At 39.2% G+C, this 19,221-nt stretch overlaps 1 protein-coding gene and 1 pseudogene across 1 annotated transcript in view; one reads left to right on the top strand and one right to left on the bottom strand.

The window, feature by feature from the left end:
* IL33 (interleukin 33) overlaps positions 1-19,221 on the top strand; it is a 144,197-nt gene that overhangs the window by 41,736 nt on the left and 83,240 nt on the right. The window lies entirely within an intron of this gene.
* On the bottom strand, positions 11,016-11,708 carry LOC138432366 (testican-3-like; annotated as a pseudogene).

Here is a 19,221-nt window from a genome sequence, read left to right on the forward strand (position 1 = left end):
GCACCTCCCAGAGTATTGGAAATAAAAGCAAAAATAAACAAATGGGACCCAATTAAACTTAAAAGCATTTGCACAACAAAGGAAACTATAAACAAGGTGAAAAGACAGCCTTCAGAATGGGAGAAAATAATAACAAATGAAGCAACTGACAAAGAATTAATCTCAAAAATTTACAACCAACTCCTGCAGCTCAATTCTGGAAAAATAAACAACCCAATCAAAAAATGGGCCAAAGAACTAAATAGACATTTCTCCAAAGAAGATATACAGATGGCTAACAAACACATGAAAAGATGCTCAACATTACTCAATATCAGAGAAATGCAAATCAAAACCACAATGAGGTACCATTTCACACCAGTCAGAATGTCTGCGATCCAAAAGTCTACAAGCAATAAATGCTGACGTGGGTGTGGAGAAAAGGGAACCCTCTAACACTGTGGTGGGAATGCAAACTAGTAGAGCCACTATGGAGAACAGTGTGGAGATTCCTTAAAACTGGAAATAGAACTGCCATATGACCCAGCAATCCCACTGCTGGGCATACACACCGAGGAAACCAGAATTGAAAGAGATACGTGTACTCCAATGTTCATCACAGCACTGTTTATAATAGCCAGGACATGGAAGCAACTTAGATGTCCATCAGCAGACGAATGGATAAGAAAGCTGTGGTACATATACACAATGGAGTATTACTCAGCCATTAAAAAGAATACATTTGAATCAGTTCTAATGAGATGGATGAAACTGGAGCCGATTATACAGAGTGATGTAAGCCAGAAAGAAAAACACCAGTACAGTATACTAACACATATATATGGAATTTAGAAAGATGGTAATGATAACCCTGTATGAGAGACAGCAAAAGAGACACAGATGTATAGAACAGTCTTTTGGATTCTGTGGGAGAGGGCAAGGGTGGGATGGTTTGGGAGAATGGCATTGAAACATGTATATTATCATATGTGAAACAAATCACCAGTCCAGGTTCGATGCATGAGACAGGGTTCTCGGGGCTGGTGCACTGGGATGACCCAGAGGGATGGGATGGGGAGGGAGGAGAGAGGGGGGTTCAGGATGGGGAACACATGGTGGATTCAAAAATAAATAAATAAATCTGCATGCAGCAAAAACTGTTATAAACAAAGAAAGCACTAATAGCAATATAACTATCATGTATATTAATATGCTTCTTCAAGAATTAATTTTCTAAACAATGAATAACTAATAATACATGTAAATAAAACTTGACTTAATAGATACATATAGAACCTATATATTTAGAATTGATAATATGTATTTTACCTGAGCATTATTTATTTATAAAAATTAATATTTGGTGGAAAAAATTAAAAAAATAAAACAACAAAGGCTTTTAAAACCAGACACTCATTATAATCCAATAAAATCAGAAATATATAATATAAAGATGATCTTAAAAATTAGAAGGAACAGAGGTCAATCTTGACCCACTTAGTTTAGGAGTAATGACTTTGCCTACCTCAAGGGTATTTTTTCATTGCTGAATTAGAACTGCTGCTTTTAATAATGAATTTTAACTATGAGAATGGTTGTTAGGCTTATTTGTTTAGTAAGATAAGAAAAGTATAAACATTTTAGCAGCATTTCCAAACTGTGAAGAAAAATTAAAAACTTGATAAAAAAAATTAGAACAAATGAGTACTCAAACTAGGAAAATAAAATATAACCTAAAATTGAAGGATTAAACAGAAAAAAAATGCAGAAAAAAATGTTCATTTAAAAGCTACTCCTTTGAAAGTATCAATAAAAATATCCTTCACAAACCTAATTCTAGCAAAATATTGTAAAAAAACAAATTACACCAGATGAGGAATGAAAAGGGATTTACCTGTGGCCATCACAATATTATAAAGTAATTATTCCCAAATTAAAATAAATTAATTAATTAAAAATAAATCCTCTATGATCCACCTCCCAGAATTCTGGAAATAAAAGCAAAAATAAACAAATGGGATCTAATTAAAATTAAAAGCTTCTGCACAACAAAGGAAAATATAAGCAAGGTGAAAAGACAGCCATCTGAATGGGAGAAAATAATAGCAAATGAAGCAACTGACAAACAACTAATCTCAAAAATATACAAGCAACTTCTGCAGCTCAACTCCAGAAAAATAAACGACCCAATCAAAAAATGGGCCAAAGAACTAAATAGACATTTCTCCAAAGAAGACATATGGATGGCTAACAAACACATGAAAAGATGCTCAACATCACTCATTATTAGAGAAATGCAAATCAAAACCACAATGAGGTACCACTTCACACCAGTCAGAATGGCTGCGATCCAAAAATCTGCAAGCAATAAATGCTGGAGAGGGTGTGGAGAAAAGGGAACCCTCCTACACTGTTGGTGGGAATGCAAACTAGTACAGCCACTATGGAGAACAGTGTGGAGATTCCTTAAAAAATTGCAAATAGAACTACCTTATGACCCAGCAATCCCACTTCTGGGCATACACACCGAGGAAACCAGAATTGAAAGAGACACATGTACCCCAATGTTCATCGCAGCACTGTTTATAATAGCCAGGACATGGAAACAACCTAGATGTCCATCAGCAGATGAATGGATAAGAAAGCTGTGGTACATATACACAATGGAGTATTACTCAGCCGTTAAAAAGAATTCATTTGAATCAGTTCTGATGAGATGGATGAAACTGGAGCCGATTATACAGAGTGAAGTAAGCCAGAAAGAAAAACACCAATACAGTATACTAACACATATATATGGAATTTAGGAAGATGGCAATGATGACCCTGTATGCAAGACAGGGAAAGAGACACAGATGTGTATAATGGACTTTTGGACTCAGAGGGAGAGGGAGAGGGTGGGATGATTTGGGAGAATGACATTCTAACATGTATACTATCATGTGAATTGAATCGCCAGTCTATGTCTGACGCAGGATGCAGCATTCTTGGGGCTGGTGCATGGGGATGACCCAGAAAGATGTTCTGGGGAGGGAGGTGGGAGGGGGGGTCATGTTTGGGAATGCATGTAAGAATTAAAGATTTTAAAATTTAAAAAATAAAAAACTAAAAATTAAAAAATAAATAAATAAATAAATAAATAAAAATTATGAGAATATTTTATACAAATCTTCAGGAACAAATTTTAGGAGTAGAGAGAAATTGATTATTTCCTTCCACAATGGAAATGGCTAGACCTGACCTAAAGAAGTATAAAACATTAAAAGACCAATTTCCACAGAAAAGATTTGAAAGGTAATATGGTAGACTGAAAAATGATCCCCCAAAGAGGTCTGTGTGCTTGTCCCTGAATCTGTGAATGAGTTGTTTTATATAGTCAAAGGATTATGTTTGGAAGATAAAGAGCTTATCCTACATTATCTGGTTGGTCCAAATGATGCAATCTCAGTTCAGTTCAGTCCAACTCAGTCGTGTCCAACTCTTTGTGACCCCACGTACTGCAGCAGGCCAGGCCTCCCTGTCCATCGCCAACTCCCGGAGTTTACTCCAACTCATGTCCATTGAGTTGGTGATGCCATCCAACTATCTCATGCTCTGTCGTCCCCTTCTCCTCCTGCAATCTCAAGAGTTTGTATATAATAAGAAGAGTAGTAGGATAAGTAATGACCCTCAAGTATACTAAGGTTCTATTACCTGGAATTTGTGAACATTACCCTTTGTAGCAAAGAGATTTTTGCAGGTGTAACTTCAGCATTTTATTTAATTATCTAGGTTGCCCCAAATGTAATAACAAGTATCTTTATAAGATGGAGGTAGAAGGTGATCTGACCATAAATGAAGACAGTGCAACTGGGAAGCAGAGATTTGAAGATGCTACACTACTAGTTTGAAGATGCAAGAAAAGACCAGGAGCAAAAAAATGTAAGTGGTCTCTAGAAGCTGGAAAAGACAAGGAAGTGCTTTTCCCATTCCAACACAATACTCAGTCTTCTCTAGAGCCCTCAGAGGAGGTGCAGCCCTAATGACTTTAGCCAGTAAGCTGATTTTGCTTATTTGACCTCTATAACTATGAGTGAATCAATATGTGTTGTTTTACTAATTTTGTGCTACTTTGTTACAGTAGCAACAGGAAACTAATGCAGGTGATTATTAAAGCCATTAAAACAAGGATCGCAAAACCAATACAATATTATAAAGTAATTAACCTCCAATTAAAATAAATAAATTTATATTAAAAAAATAAAACAAGGATCGATTTTTCATAACTGTGCTCTAACTCTTAAATAACAGGTAATTCTGATGCAATTTAAGCTCCTCTATTTATTTTATAAGCCAGCATAATCCTTTTGCTGAAACCAATTAAAGAGCATGAAAAAGCAAAACTTTCAGGCCACGTTCACTAATGAATCTAGATATAAAAATTCTAAGTAAGTTATCAGCAAACAAAATTTAGCATCTAATAAAATGAATTACACGTATTATTACCAGATGGTAAAACTTTTAGGAATCCAAGTGTATGGTCTAAAATCAATAATTTATTACAACAGAAAATTAAAGAGAAAAACCATATGACCACATGAACACTTGCTGAAAAGACACTGATACAATCTAGCAGCCTCTCCTAATAAACTCTCTCCGTAAAATAGATACAAAATAAATCAATAGAAAAGGTAGTGAATGACAAGTACATGAAATCTAATAAATGCTCATTCATTCAGTAAGTGCTTACCAGTACCAGGCACACCAAGGAGACAATGGTGAACATGATAGATAAAATCTGTGCTCCCTAAAGCTTACAGCATAGTGGGAGTGACAGGAAGTTCACTTCAGGTTTTGATGTGGAAGTAGGATATGGGAATTCATGAGAAACCACTAAACCCAATCAGGGTCACGTAAGAATAGACGTATTGCAGGAAGTAACATTTAATGAGATTGAAAAAGTGAGCTCACTGCATCTAGATTAAAGTGAGAGTGACTGATTGTAGTATACAACATGATAAATGTAATTGCATTTTATATATGAAAGTTGCTGAGAGTAAATCCTAAGAATTTTAATTATAAGGAATTTTGTCTTTAAGTTTGGCATCTCTATGAAATGATAGAGGTTCTAAACTTACTGTAATAATCATTTCATAATGCATGTAAGTCAAATCATTATGCCATACAACTTTAACTTACACAGTGTTGTATGTCAATTATATTTCAATAAAACTGAAGAAAAAGGTAGAGTGGAGAAAATATTTCTGAAAGAGAGAATAGTTCTTAAAAGGCCTGGATATGAAAGACCCAGAGTTGACGTGAGTGAAGTATAGAGCAGGAAGAGAGGGAAATATGTGATAAAATTGGTGAAGAAGACCCAGTCTAGATCAGGGAACAGCTAGAACCATATCAAGGATCTTGGACTTTATCCTACAAGCACAGTGAAGACATTGGTGAGGTTTAAGCAGGGGTATTGTGTTGGTTCTTTTCTGCTTCCCTTACATGAAAACCTATTCTTTGCCTTGATCTTGCCATGGAAAGCTGATCCCCACAGGGTCCACCACCCAGTTTCTCTTGCCTGCTGGCTTTTGGTTCAGTTTGGCCAATGAGTTGTCTATGCCTCATGCCCTCTTGCTTCAGTGCTGTATCCTGTCAATGACTATTTATCTCTCCTGGGTCTCCAGCTCTCACGGAGTAACTATCTCTTGACTCTACAGGCCTTAAAGATGGATATGACTTCCCCTGTTCCTAGTCTCCTTAATTTTGCTCACATCTCTTGTAAGAAACTTTTCTATGGAAAGTTTTCATCTGAACCATCTCAATTAAAGTCTATTTCTTTTAGAGAATCTGACTGATATAGGAATGATTAGATCATATTTCTATTTTACAAAGATCCTTTAGGCAGCTTTATGGAAAACAACCTAGAGGATGGCAAGCCTGTCTTCAAGGAGATGAGTAAGGAGGCTGTTTCAGAGGTAAGAGAGGACAGTGGCCTGGGCTAAGGTTGCAGAACAAGGAATAGGGACCAAGGAGTCCAGCTTCTTGCCAAAATTCTGTCTGTGGCTTTTCAGGTCCTACAACAGGCAATCACAAAGGCTTTACCAGGCAGGCCGCACCGGGAAAAGCCTCTCTCCCACACTAGCCAATGCACTGCAGTCTCTAAAGGGAGTTGCAGCCATCTCTTATATACTCTGTATCCTAGTCCAGATATCTCCACTAGGAGGTCTCCTTATCAGGGACCCTAGAAAGTGCTTTCCCCATTCCAACACAATACTCAGTATTTTTCCACTTCTAGCCCTTCTCCATCTTCCTCTCCTTTGGCTCCACAGTTCATAAAATTGTAGTAGCCCCTTGTTTGGGGTTCACTCAACAGTGAGTCAACTTCATCTGTTCATAATTCCACAGCAGAAAATGAAATGGATGGTGTCAACACTTAGTTTGCTTTTATCCTCTTCCTTGTACTATTGTAGTTAAATGATTAAAGACTTGACTATTACTTTTAGCTCGTTAATCAGCAACTCCAACACCTGACAGCTAAATGTTCTCTGGCTCACTTGAGCTCCCGACAGACAGAAGTATGTGGATTCCAGGGATAACTGGAAGACAGAGTTGACAGGTTCAGTTATTAACTAGATTCAGAGTGAAGTGGATGAAGAGCAGTAAGGGAAAATATAAAGCCAAGGAAGTTGCTTAGTTTTCTCATTTAGACAACTGAGTGGATAGAGCTGTCATTCACTGGAATGTGAAACAAGGAGCAAGAGAAGAGCAGCAGGGAGATATTTCCATTTGAGGTCTGTGGGTCATCCAAGTTAGATCTGCACAAGGGAGTTGGATATGTGAAAAGAAATTTAGGGGAGAGGTCTGGATTGTGGTATAGATTTGAGAGTCACTGGTTTATAAAAGGTATTTGTAGCTATGGACATGGATAAAATGGTCCTGGGAGAATACAGAGGAAGAAGAGATGGCCTGAGACTAAAGCCTACAATGGTCCTTAAAGCTGACCTTTTGGGATTCTTTAGAGAAATTCTCTAATAATATATTTGTCTATGAATCTAGCAATACCCTTCTTAAACTTACTGAATAAAGTAGATATAGCAGATTACAACAGAGCACCAAAATTTATAGTCAGTCTCATCATTCCTACTCTCCTCTGGCCTCCACATTGCCCTCCCTGCCCCCATAACTCTAAATTATGCCCTGGCTCACTCTTCTCGGGGAGTTGGAGGATGATGGACCCAGTCAAGCTTTCCATGAACTCACACAATCCTGACCTCCCTGTAATTTGAGTCTCTCCAAAGAGCAAAGGAATAGCCAGAATTTAGAGTTCAACTCTTGAGTTTTTCTTTCTTTGAAGACAGGGATAATAATAGCGCTTACTTCATAACATTCTATATCAAATGATATGAGAAAATTAAAGCATTTATGAATGAGCTTGGAACACTGTAGATACTCAGCAAATGTGAGCCCTTTCTTTGAACTCCTTGTCCCTCAGAGTTGATAGAAATCCAAAGAGCTGATTAAAGCACATGGTTAATGGCAAGCTGTTCCTAAATGAAAGCAGCTGCCTTCACAACTGCAGGTAATATAGTTCTTGGAATAATGTGTTCTGTACATTTATATCAATGGTGTAAATGATCATTTATACTATTTGGTTCACAAATAATTTCTCCTAATCAGTAAAGAGTACTACCTCTAAACCAAACCTGACTAAACCCTTTTCTCAGGGAGCAGGCACCATGCCTCTGAATAAAACTGCAGAATAATTTCTTGAAATCTTTCTCTTTTTTTTTTTCCATTTCCTATTGGCAAGCCAAACCAAGCAGAAGGCTAATTCCTAAGTATCAGGAAATATAAGGGTCACTGTGTATAATTCATCTTGAAAGGTTGAAATTAAATCAATCTGATAAAGATGGGGATTTCCTGATTTTCATCCTGTTTATAACGAGCTATTCTTTTGTTATGTTTAAAAGCATTCCTTAAAAACAAAGACTTGGCAAGATGCCTGAGTATCTAATTTCTTTCTAACCCCTCTTTTAATTTCTGTGTCTCCATATGAGAGGCAGCACAGGCCCCACAGTTCTATGAAAAAAATGTAAGTTTTGGAATTAGGCAATCTTGGGCTCAACTTTGAGCTTCACTACTAAGTAGATTTGTGACCTTGGATCAACCACTTAAACTCTATGAGCCTTAATTTTTCTATATATGTAATGATAATTTCACTGGGGTCCTGTGTCAATTAAATGAAATAATATGTATAAAGCCTCAGGAACACAGTAGGTACCCAACAAATGGAAGTCATGATGATATTTACTATGGAGGGCTAAACCAGAGAGAAGAATGGAGTGGGCCCAGAAAACATTTCTTGAAAGGAAGAAAGAAAGGAAAGGACTAGACAGAACGGGAAGAGAATCTCATGATCTTTTATCCACTTCTCAGGGAAACAGGAAGGGACAATATAAGTGTGGGAGGGTCACTTGGGAAGCTGTCCTAGATGAAAAGCATATGAATAAAGTTTCACCAGGTCAAAAAAGAGAAGCAAAATTCACTAATACTTCTTTTTGCATTCAAACAAAAATTTCTAAGAAAAAAATTCTAATTAGAGACGGGGTTGTGATTTTCAGGGAAGTGAAATGGATATCATCATCCCAGAGGACTCAACAATAGAATCAGCCTATAGGGAAAACACTAGAGAAAATACCTGGGAATGGGACCTGCAAGTGTAGCTGGTATTATTTGTCTCCATGTCTGTTTGATTTATATTTTCTGTCCAAGAGCCATTTCTGTATCTGAGTGAGAGGTCCCTATTTTACTTTGGGAAGATTATCTTTCCTAATGAAGTTGCAAAGGAGGAACTAAAGCAAAGACAAACAAAAGAGCCTCTTGATGAAGGTGAAGGAGGAGAGTGAAAGTGGCCCCATTACTTCATGGCAAATAGAAGGGGAAAAGGTGGAAGTAGTGACAGATTTCCTCTTCTTGGGCTCTAAAATCACTGCAGATGGTAACTGCAGCCATAAAATCAGAAGATGATTGCTTCTTGGCAGGAAAGCTATGACAAACCTAGACAGTGCATTGAAAAGCAGAGACATTACTCTGCCGACAAAAGTCCATATAGTGAAGGCTATGGTCTTCCCAGTGGTTAGGTACAGTTGTGAGAGCTGGACCATAAAGAAGACAGAGTGCCAAAGAATTGATCTTTTCGAGTTTGTGGTGCTGGAGAAGATTCCTGAAAGTCCTTTGGAGAGCAAGGAGATCAAACCAACCAATCTTAAGGAAAATCAACCCTGAATACTTGTTGGAAGAACTGATGTTGAAGCTTAAACTCCAGTATTTTGGTCATCTGATGCAAAGAGCTGACTCATTGGAAAAGTCCCTGATGCTTAGAAAGATTGAGGGCAGGAGAAGAGGGCATCAGAGGATAAGATAGCTGGATGGCATCACCGAAGCAATGGACACGAACTTGGGCAAACTTTGGGAGATGGTGAGGGACAGGGAGGCTTGGCGTGCTGCAGTCCATGGGGTCGCAAAGAGGCAGACATGACTGGGTGACTGAACAACAACAACAACAATAAAGTTGCCATCCTTTCAAAGACTGATCAACTTAATTATCTTTTCTTGAACTTTGATTTAAAAATGAAAAATGGATACAATGAATTCCTCTAAACGGGAGTGCCTAGCAGAGTTCCTACCCTTACCCTACCCCCATCAGTTTCTGTTTTCCAGTTCCAGCTTTCCCCTCACTTCTGTTAGCACCCAATTATCTTTCCAATGAATCTCTTTACTGCTTAAGTACATGAGAGATGAAAATCCAGTTGCTCAGTGATGGCACTGAATTACAACACAATTAACAAGAAAAGAGAGCTCTAAAAGTAAGAAGATGATCAAGTGACTATTATGATATCATTCCTTGGGAAAGCTGATTTTTAGTTTCATTCACGCTTTTTAGCATTCTTTATATTGAAGGGTGCTGGAAATCTGCAAACTAGATTTTCTAGGTTTCCTTGCCAGGTAGTTTCCAGTGAGATTCCACCAAACGCAGGCCTAGAGAAAGACTAGGCAAGAGAAGAGAGAAGGTGTCTTTACCATTTGCTGCATCTGGATCAGTGGAAACAAGCAACCATAAGCCCCAGAAGTCCTGGCTACTCCAGTAACACCAGTGGAACTGTGGGCTTCCATGATCTTTCAGCTTAAGTAAGAGTGCAAATTCTCAGCTCCTAGAAGTATCAACAAATACAGAAGGGTCCCAATAGCATAGCCTCAGTACTACGACTCTTCTGAGCTCTGGGCACCATCATATGCCCATTTTGGCCTCTTTGGATTTTATCCCCTTTATCTGAACTGCCTAGAGCACTTCTGCTTTTCTGACTAGGCACTGACTAATAACTAGGTGATTTAATAATAAAGTTTTTATGGGACTATTAACACACAAGTAGAATCAAGCACCCAGGTACTGCATTTTGGACTCTTTTGTTGAGTCCATTCCTTCTAAGAGATTCTTGTCCACAGTAGTAGATATAATGGTCATCTGAATTAAATTCACCCATTCCAGTCCATTTTAGTTCACTGATTTCTAAAATGTCGATGCTCACTCTTGCTGTCTCCTGTTTGACCACATCCAATTTACCTTGATTCATGGACCTAACATTCCAGGTTCCAATGTAATATTGTTCTTTACAGCATTGGACTTTACTTTCACCACCAGACACAACCATAACTTGGCATCATTTCTGCTTTGGCTCAGCTTCTACATTCCTTCTGGAGCTATTTCTCAGCTCTTCTCCAGAAGCATATTGGACACCTTCCTCCCTGGGTGGCTCATTTTCTGGGATCAATTTTTTTTTTTTTTTTTTGCCTTTTCTACTGTTTCTGGAGTTCTCCAGGCAAGAATACTGGAGTGGTTTGCCATTCCCCTCTCCAGTGGACCACATTTTGTCAAACCCTGCCTAGGAGGACAGGTCCTTCAGTAGCTCCACATAGCTGGATGACATTGCTGGTGCCCTGGTTGTCCCACTGCTGGTCCTCCTTGAGTGTATAAATCTTCACCAGCCATTGAATTTTGGTCAACGTGCCACCAGTGAGCCAAGGCAGAGGCCCTGCTGGAGTCCCCCCCAGAAGGGGATCCGAGAAAGGCTGAAGGAAATGATCGACGGCACCCAGGAGCAGAGAGCACATAGGCCTCTCCTCTCCTCTCCGCCCTTATAAGTGGACTTTCTCTTCATATTCCTGCTTGAGCTCATGGTTGTATCTGAGGGGCATGGGCAATGACCTTCACACTTACTGAGATCTGTTTTCCTAAGACACATGCTTGATATTCTAGTTTGCACTAAGAAGGGTATGTTTGTCCATCTGAACCACAGATGGGTCTGGTAGACAGCCCACAGCACTACCTGCAGGTGGATGGAGGGGGCCCTTCCAGGGCTTATGCCCAACTCCCAAATCTTTCATACTGTGCATGAGCCTCTGATGATCAACTGCAGACCGCGGTGTGAGAACCTTGAACGATGCACACTTCGTGGTGACTACATTTCATCCTTTAGCCTGATAGAAATCTTTCCTGGACTTCAAGTGCAGAAATAATCATCATCTCAGAAGCGGTTCCACTGTCCGGCCTCTTGGTTATACTGGGACACCTCGCTGAGCTACTGTTTGTCTTCCAGAAAACTGCCGCCATCCAGCTGGCCCGCAGCTGCCCCCTGAGCCTGCCAGAACCAAGCAGTCACACCCATGCACAGCACTGCCGGTGCCCGGAGCATCTAGGGATGCAGACACCGGAGCCAAATCATACGGAGGCCCAGAACACACGGCTCAACCAGGAGCAGGGGTGAGAAGGCAGCCGGTGTCAATCCTGTGAGCCACCCAGCCCCTGCCGGACGCACTGGACAAGCTCCCAGAGCCTCTCCTGGATCCCATGGCCACTGATGCCTGCCGAATCCAAATCCATATCCAAACCACTAATGTCGAAGCTGAAGTAGATTTAGAACGATTCTATGAAGAATCACAAGACCTCCTAGAACTAACACCAAAGAAATATGTCCTTTTTATCACTGGGGACTGGAATGCAAAATTAGGAAGTCAAGAGATACCTGGAGTAAAAGGCAAGTTTGGCCTTGGAGTACAAAATGAAGCAGGTTAAAAGCTAACAGAGTTTTGCCAAGAGAACACACTGGTTATAGCAAACACCCTCTTCCAACAACAGAAGAGATGCCCCTACACATGGACATCACCAGATGGTCAATACCAAAATCAGATTGATTCTATTATTTGTAGCTAAAGATGGAGAAGTTGTATACAGTCAGCAAAAACAAGACCAGGAGCTGACTGGCTCAGACCATGAGCTCCTTACTGCAAAATTCAGACTTATATTGAAGAAAGTAGGGAAAACCATGAGGCCACTGAGGTATGACCTAAAAATCCCTTATGTCATACAGTAGAGGTGACAGATAGATTCAAGGGACTAAGTCTGGTAGGCAGAATGCCTGAAGAACTATGGATGGAGGTTTGTAAAACTGTACAGGAAGTGGTAACTAAAACCATCCCCAAGAAAAAGAAATGGAAGAAGGCAAAGTGATTGTCGGAGGAGGTCTTACAAATAGCTGAGAAATTAAAGGCAAAGGACAAAGGAAAATATATACCCAACTGAATGCAGAGTTTGAGAGAATAGCAAGGAGAGATAAGAAAGCCTTCTTAAGTGAACAATGCAAAGAAATGGAGGAAAACAGTAGAATGGGAAAGACTAGAAATCTCTTTAAGAAAATTAGAGATACAGAAATGGCAAGGACCTAACAGAAGCAGAAGAGATTCTGTGCAAAAACACACAGAAGAACTATACAATATAGTTCTTAACGACCCAGATAACCATGATGGTGTGGTCACTCACCTAGAGTCAGATATCCTGGAATGTGAAGTCAAGTGGGCCTTAGGAAGTATTACTATGAACAAAGCTAGTGAATTCCAGCTGAACTATTTCAAATCCTAAAAGATGATTCTGTGAAAGTGCTGCTCTAAATATGCCAGCAAATTTGGAAAACTCAGCAGTGGCCACAGGACTGGAAAAGGTCAGTTTTCATTCCAATCCCAAAGAAGGGCAATGCTTAAGAAGGTTCAAACTACTACACAATTGCCCTCATTTCACATACTAGCAAGGTAATGCTCAAAATCCTTCAAGCTTGGTTTCAATGATACATGAGCTGAGAACTTCTAGATGTAGAAGCTGGATTTAGAAAAGGCAGAGGAACCAGAGATCAAATTTCCAACACCCACTGGATTACAGAAAAAGCAAGGGAATTCCAAACATCTCTTTTATTAACTATGCTAAAGGCTTTGACTGTGTGAATTGCAACAAACTGTGGAAAATTCTTAAAGAGATGAGAATACCAGACCACCTTACTTGCCTCCTGAGAAACCTGTATACAGGTCAAGAAGCAACAGTTAGAAGCAGACATGGAAGAATGGACTGGTTCCAAATTGAGAAAGGAGTTGTCAAGGCTGTATATTGTCACCTTGCTTATTTAACTTATATGCAGAGTACATCATTCAAAATGCTGGGCTGGAGTGGGTAGCCTTTCCCTTCTCCAGGGGATCCTCATAACCCAGGGATCGAACCCAGGTCTCCCACATTGCAAGCGGATTCTTTACCAGCTGAGCCACAAGGGAAGCCTAAGAATACTGGAGTGGTAGCCTATTCCTTCTCCAGCCGATCTTCCCAACCCAGGAGTCTAACCAGGGTCTTCTGCATTGTAAGCAGATTCTTTACCAACCAAGTTATCAGGGGAGCCCCTATATGCAGAGTACATCATGCAAAATGCTGGGCTGGATGAAGCACAAGCTGGAATCAAGGTTGCTGGGAGAAATATCAACAACCTCAGATATGCAATTGATACCACACTAATGGCAGACAGTGAGGAGGAACTAAAGAGCCTCTTGATGTGGGTGAAAGATAATAGTTTATGAAAAAGCTAGCTTAAAACTCAACATTCAAAAAATTAAGATCATGGCATATGGTCCCATCATTCATGGCAAATAGATGGGAAAAAAGTGGAAACAGTGACAAATTTCATTTCTTGGTCTCCAAAACCACTGCAGATGGTAAGTGCAGCCATGAAATTAAAAGATGCTTGCTCCTTGGAAGAAAAGCTATGACAAACCTAGACAGTGTATTAAAAAGCAGAGACATCACTTTGCTGACAAAGGTCCATCTAGTCAAAGCTATGGATTTTCCAGTAGTCATGTATGGATGCGAGAGTTGGACCATAAAGAAGGCTGAGGGCCAAAAAACTGATGCTTTTGAACTGTGGTGTTGGGGAAGACTCTTGAGAGTCCCTTGGACTGCAAGGAGATCAAACCAATCAATCCTAAAGAAAATTCACCCTGAGTATTCATTGGCAGGACTGATGCTAAAGCCGAAGCTCCAATACTTTGGCCCCCTGATGTGAAAAGCTAACTCATTAGAAAATACCTTGATGCTGGGAAAGATTGAGGGCAAGAGGAGAAGGGGTCTACAGAGGATGAGATGGTTGGATGGCATCATTCACTCAATGGACATAAGCTTGAGAAAACTCAGGGAGATAGCAAAGGACAAGGAAGCCTGGCGTGGCACAGTTCATGGGGTTGCAAAGAGTTGGACTTAGAATCAGCAAGGTGTACTGCAGTCAGACAGACCTGTGTTTAAACCTGGCTCTTTCACCGAGGCAGTGTCTTAGGCAAGTAACCTAACTTAAACATGCCTCAGTTTCCTTATTTGTAAAATAGAGATGACAAGATTCCTCATAGAGATACTATATAGATTAAATGATAATATGTATGTACTTGACACTTAGTAGGCACTTAACAAATTATAGCTTCCTGTATATCTCTTTTTCACCACTTGCCTACACATGGCTTGGGGCTTCCCTGGTGGCTCAGAAGTAAAGAATCCGCCTGCCGATGCAGGAGATGTGAGTTTGATCCTTGGGTCAGGAAGATCCCTTGGAGGAGGAAATGGCAACCCACTCCAGTATTATTGCTTGGGAAATCCAAGAACAGAGAAGCTTGGATGGCTGCAGTCCATGGGGTCACAAAAGAATCAGACATGACTTAGCAACTAAACAACAACACATGATTTGGGTACGTAAGTACAAACATGGTTCAGAAATTTTTACTTCAGACAAGCTTATCTCAAGAACTAAGATACAATAAAATTGGACTATAAGAAGAAGTTAGAAATGGAAAGGAAACATTTCCTGTCAGTTGCTGATAGGAAATTTAAGCTGAGTTTGCAGAAAGGATGCTTTCCAGAAGATAAATATGACATACACACACAAAATTTAAATCCTCACTTCATAACAACCTAGCTCAAATCATAAATATAGGGCTCTACTCAGAAAAATTATGTTCTTATGTAAGTGTGGGAATTAGATATTAATTTGGTAAAAATTTACTGCTAATCTTACTGTGGAGAATTTTCATAATCTTACTTGGAAAATGGAATGAGTTATTTTTGACCTATCTGTATAGGTCACATTTTGTGTCATTTAGTATGAGTCATCAAAGATGTTAACAGAGAAAAAATGCCTTTTCATATAGGGCCGCTTTAGCCCTTTGGAGCACTGGCTCTTTAGAATGAATTATTTGAAGTAAACCCAAAAGAGATAAATAAAAATGACTAAATGACTAAAGGATTATTGCAAGGACTTCATGAGCAAATATTAGGGATTAAAGATGTTTAAGCCTAAATAAATTATAAGATACTAGTATTGGATGAGGAGATCCTTACCTTCATTCTTATTTTGGATGAGGAGATCTAAGGTCAGAGGAGAAGGGACCCACTCCTAAGTCACACATATATTTGAAGGCAGAAATGTAATGAGGTTTCTTATATCTGGGAGGGAGGCCCCCAAATGTGCTATCTTTTGATGTTTTCTGTAATGGCTTTGGCCACAGTCTTTAGCTTCTGATGGTGGGGCTGGAGGATAATCATTGCTATTCACCTTCTTAGGGGTAACAAGCATTTGACATTTTTTTTTTTAAACCATCTATCAGGAAAGCTCAGCCTCTCTCTCAGGGGGAGCACCAGCTGTTCATTCCTAACAGTGCAACCATACCAGGTACATTGGTTCCAGGGGAAGGGCAGCACCATACAGTGCCCTCTGAGCAAACTCTGCCCAGATCTTTGACTTTGGGGAGCTCCAACAGTGATCTCCCATTCTTGGTTAGTAAGGTCACACATAACAATATGCCACTCTGCCATATATGTTTCAATCTAGTATTGAATAGACAGACATTTGCTTTCACATACATCCTTCCATATACTTTCATCATAAGCTTTGCAACTTTATAATTACAAATGATCAAAAAGGCCTCAATTTTGACAAAGGCATATAAAATGAAGAGTGACTGCTCCCCTCTGTTCTAGCAAGGAACAGAAACTGGCTTGGAAAGCATGCCTTTTGATATTCAGTCTTATGTTTTTCCTGCTGCTGCTGCTAGGTAGCTTCAGTAGTGTCCAATTCTGTGCGACCCCACAGACGGCCTCCTACCAGGCTCCGCCATCCCTGGGATTCTCCAGGCAAGAACACTGGAGTGGGTTGCCATTTCCTTCTCCAATGCATGAAAGTGAAAAGTGAAAGTGAAGTCGCTCAGTCGTGTCCGTCTCTTAGTGACCTCATGGTTTCTCCAAAATACCTAACAATAGCTTACAAAAGTATTAAAATACAGCGCCCTGCATGTGTTTTATAAGAAGACTTTATTTTCCCTTAAAAAAGAGACTTGTAATAGCTGGTCTAAATTTCTAGGAGGCACAATCAAAGAATTTAAAGTAAATATTTTAATATTACACTAATGGTTACTAAGGATCATCTAGTATGACTACTATTTCTAGAAAGCTTAAAGACTATGTTTCACCATGTGAAGGGATGAAAAGATAGCCAGAAGATAGTTTTAGTTCACACTGTTCTTTGAATGTGTTGACAAGTGATGATGCTGAGAAGTCATCCCCACAGGATCCAGTCAAACGGGAAAGAAAGAGATACGGTATTGGCAGTTAACTTAAGAAAACAGACATTTTGAGTGTTGCTGTTGTTATTTTTAACCACTATATTTTAAAAAACTGTTTTATTGAAATACAATTCACATATGTACAATTCACTCACTGAAAGTGTACAAATCAATGGTTTTAATATATTCATAGGGTTGTGGTACTATCACTACACTCAGTTTTAGAACACTTTCTAAATGAAACCCTGTACCCATCAGCAGTCACTCCCCGTTTCATCCTTCATCCCATCTCAGACCCTGGCCACCACTAATCTGCTTTTTGTTTCAATGGAGTTGCCTATGCTGGACCTTTCATATACATGGACTCACACAATGTAGCAGAATGTTTTCAAGGTTTGTCTATGTTATAGTATGTACCAGTATTTCATTCATTTATATTGCTAAATAATATTCCATTATATAAATATACCACATTTTAAAAATTCATTCACTAGTTGATGGACATTTAGGTTGTTTCTCTTTTTGGCTATTACAAAAGTCAGTATGAATATTCAGGTACAGGTTTTTGCATGGGCATAATGCTTTCACATCTCTTGACTATCTACCTGGGAGTGGATTTCCTAGGTCATATGGTAACTCTATGATTAACCTTTTGAGAAATTTCCAGACTGTTTTCCAAAGTGGTTACACCATTTTATATTCCTACCAGCAGTATCAGAGGGTTCCAACTTTCCACATCCCTTCAAAAATCTGTTATTTTGCCTCTTTTTCATTTTAGCCATTCTAGTTTATAAGGTGTGGCACCTGATAGTTTTGATTTGCATTTCCTAATAAGATAGTAATGTTGAGTCTTTTCATGTACTTTTTGGCCTTGTTTATTTTCTTTAAAAAGTTATCCTTTTATGGAAGAAAGTTTTGCTGTACATACGTCCTGATAGTCACTTTCTTTCAGTACTTTCAAAATGTGATCTCACTGCCTTCTGGTATCTTGTTTCTTATGCGAATTCAGTGATCAAACTAATTGGAATTCCACTTCATATAATCACTCATTTTTCTCTTAAAAATTTCTATTTTTGGATTTTTACATTTATGATACATTGTGTATCTCTATATTTATCCCACTTAGAATTTATTGAGCTTTATGGATGTGTAAATTAAAACTTTTCATGAATTTGGGAAGTTTTCAAACACTAAATCTTCTTTAAATTTTTATTTATATTTATTTTTTGGCCGTGCTGGGTCTTTGTTGCTGCATGTGTTTTTCTGTAGTTGCAGCGAGCAGGGGCAACTCTCTAGTTGCAGTGACAGTCTTCTCACTGAGGTGGCTTCTCTTGTTGTGGAGCCAGGGCTTTAGGCACGTGGGCTTCAGTAGTTGTGGCTTGCAGGCTGACAGCATTGGCTCAGTAGTTATGGTTCACTGGCTTGGTTGCTCCCTGGCATGTGGGTTCTTCCCGGTGTCCCTTGCATTGCAAGATGGCTTCTTACCACTGAGGCACCAAGGAAGCTCTCAATCATTAATTCTTTGATCATTTTTTCTGCTCCTTTCTCTTCTCTCTTTAAGGTACTTCCATTAAACAGATATACACATACTTAATGGTGTCCCACATTTCTCTAAGACTGTTCATTTCCATTTTTTTTTCTTTTTGTTCTTCAGATGGCATAATCTGTATCAATTTATCTTTAAGTTCACTGTTTTTTGTTTGTTTGTTTTTTAATGCTTGTTGAAATCTACTACTGAGTTTTTCTAGTCAATTTTTCTTTCAATTACTGTATTCTTCACCTCCAGAACGTCCATGAGTTTATAATTTCTATCTCTTTATTGATACTCTCTATTTGGTAAGACACCATCATCTTGCCTTTTTAGGCTTTAAAGCACGGTTCCAAACATATATTTAATAGCTTTCTTGCAGTCTTTTTTCGCTGAGTCCATTTGGGTATTCTCATAGGAAGTTTCTATTCCCTGCTATTTTTCCTGAATATCACACCTTCCTGTTTCTTTGTGTTAGGTAGTTAGAATAGGAAAAAGGAGCCCAAAATGGCAGTGGCCAAAAGATAAGGAAGGAAAAAGCCCACAAAAATAGAACAAAGGAAGGTCCAAAGACCGGAGTGAGGACCTCAGGTAAAACCACCAGCACTCCTTGCTAGACCAATTTACATAGGGCAGGCCCAGAGGGAGGAGAAAAGACATATAAAAACAGGAGCCAAAGGGCCAGGGGTCTCTCTCTTTTCTTCGCGTCTTTTGAGTCAGCATACCCTCACGTTTCGAGGATGTATTTTCTTTACTTTCTAAATAAA

Source organism: Ovis canadensis, chromosome 2 (assembly GCF_042477335.2).
Source record: "Ovis canadensis isolate MfBH-ARS-UI-01 breed Bighorn chromosome 2, ARS-UI_OviCan_v2, whole genome shotgun sequence".
NCBI lineage: Eukaryota > Metazoa > Chordata > Mammalia > Artiodactyla > Bovidae > Ovis > Ovis canadensis.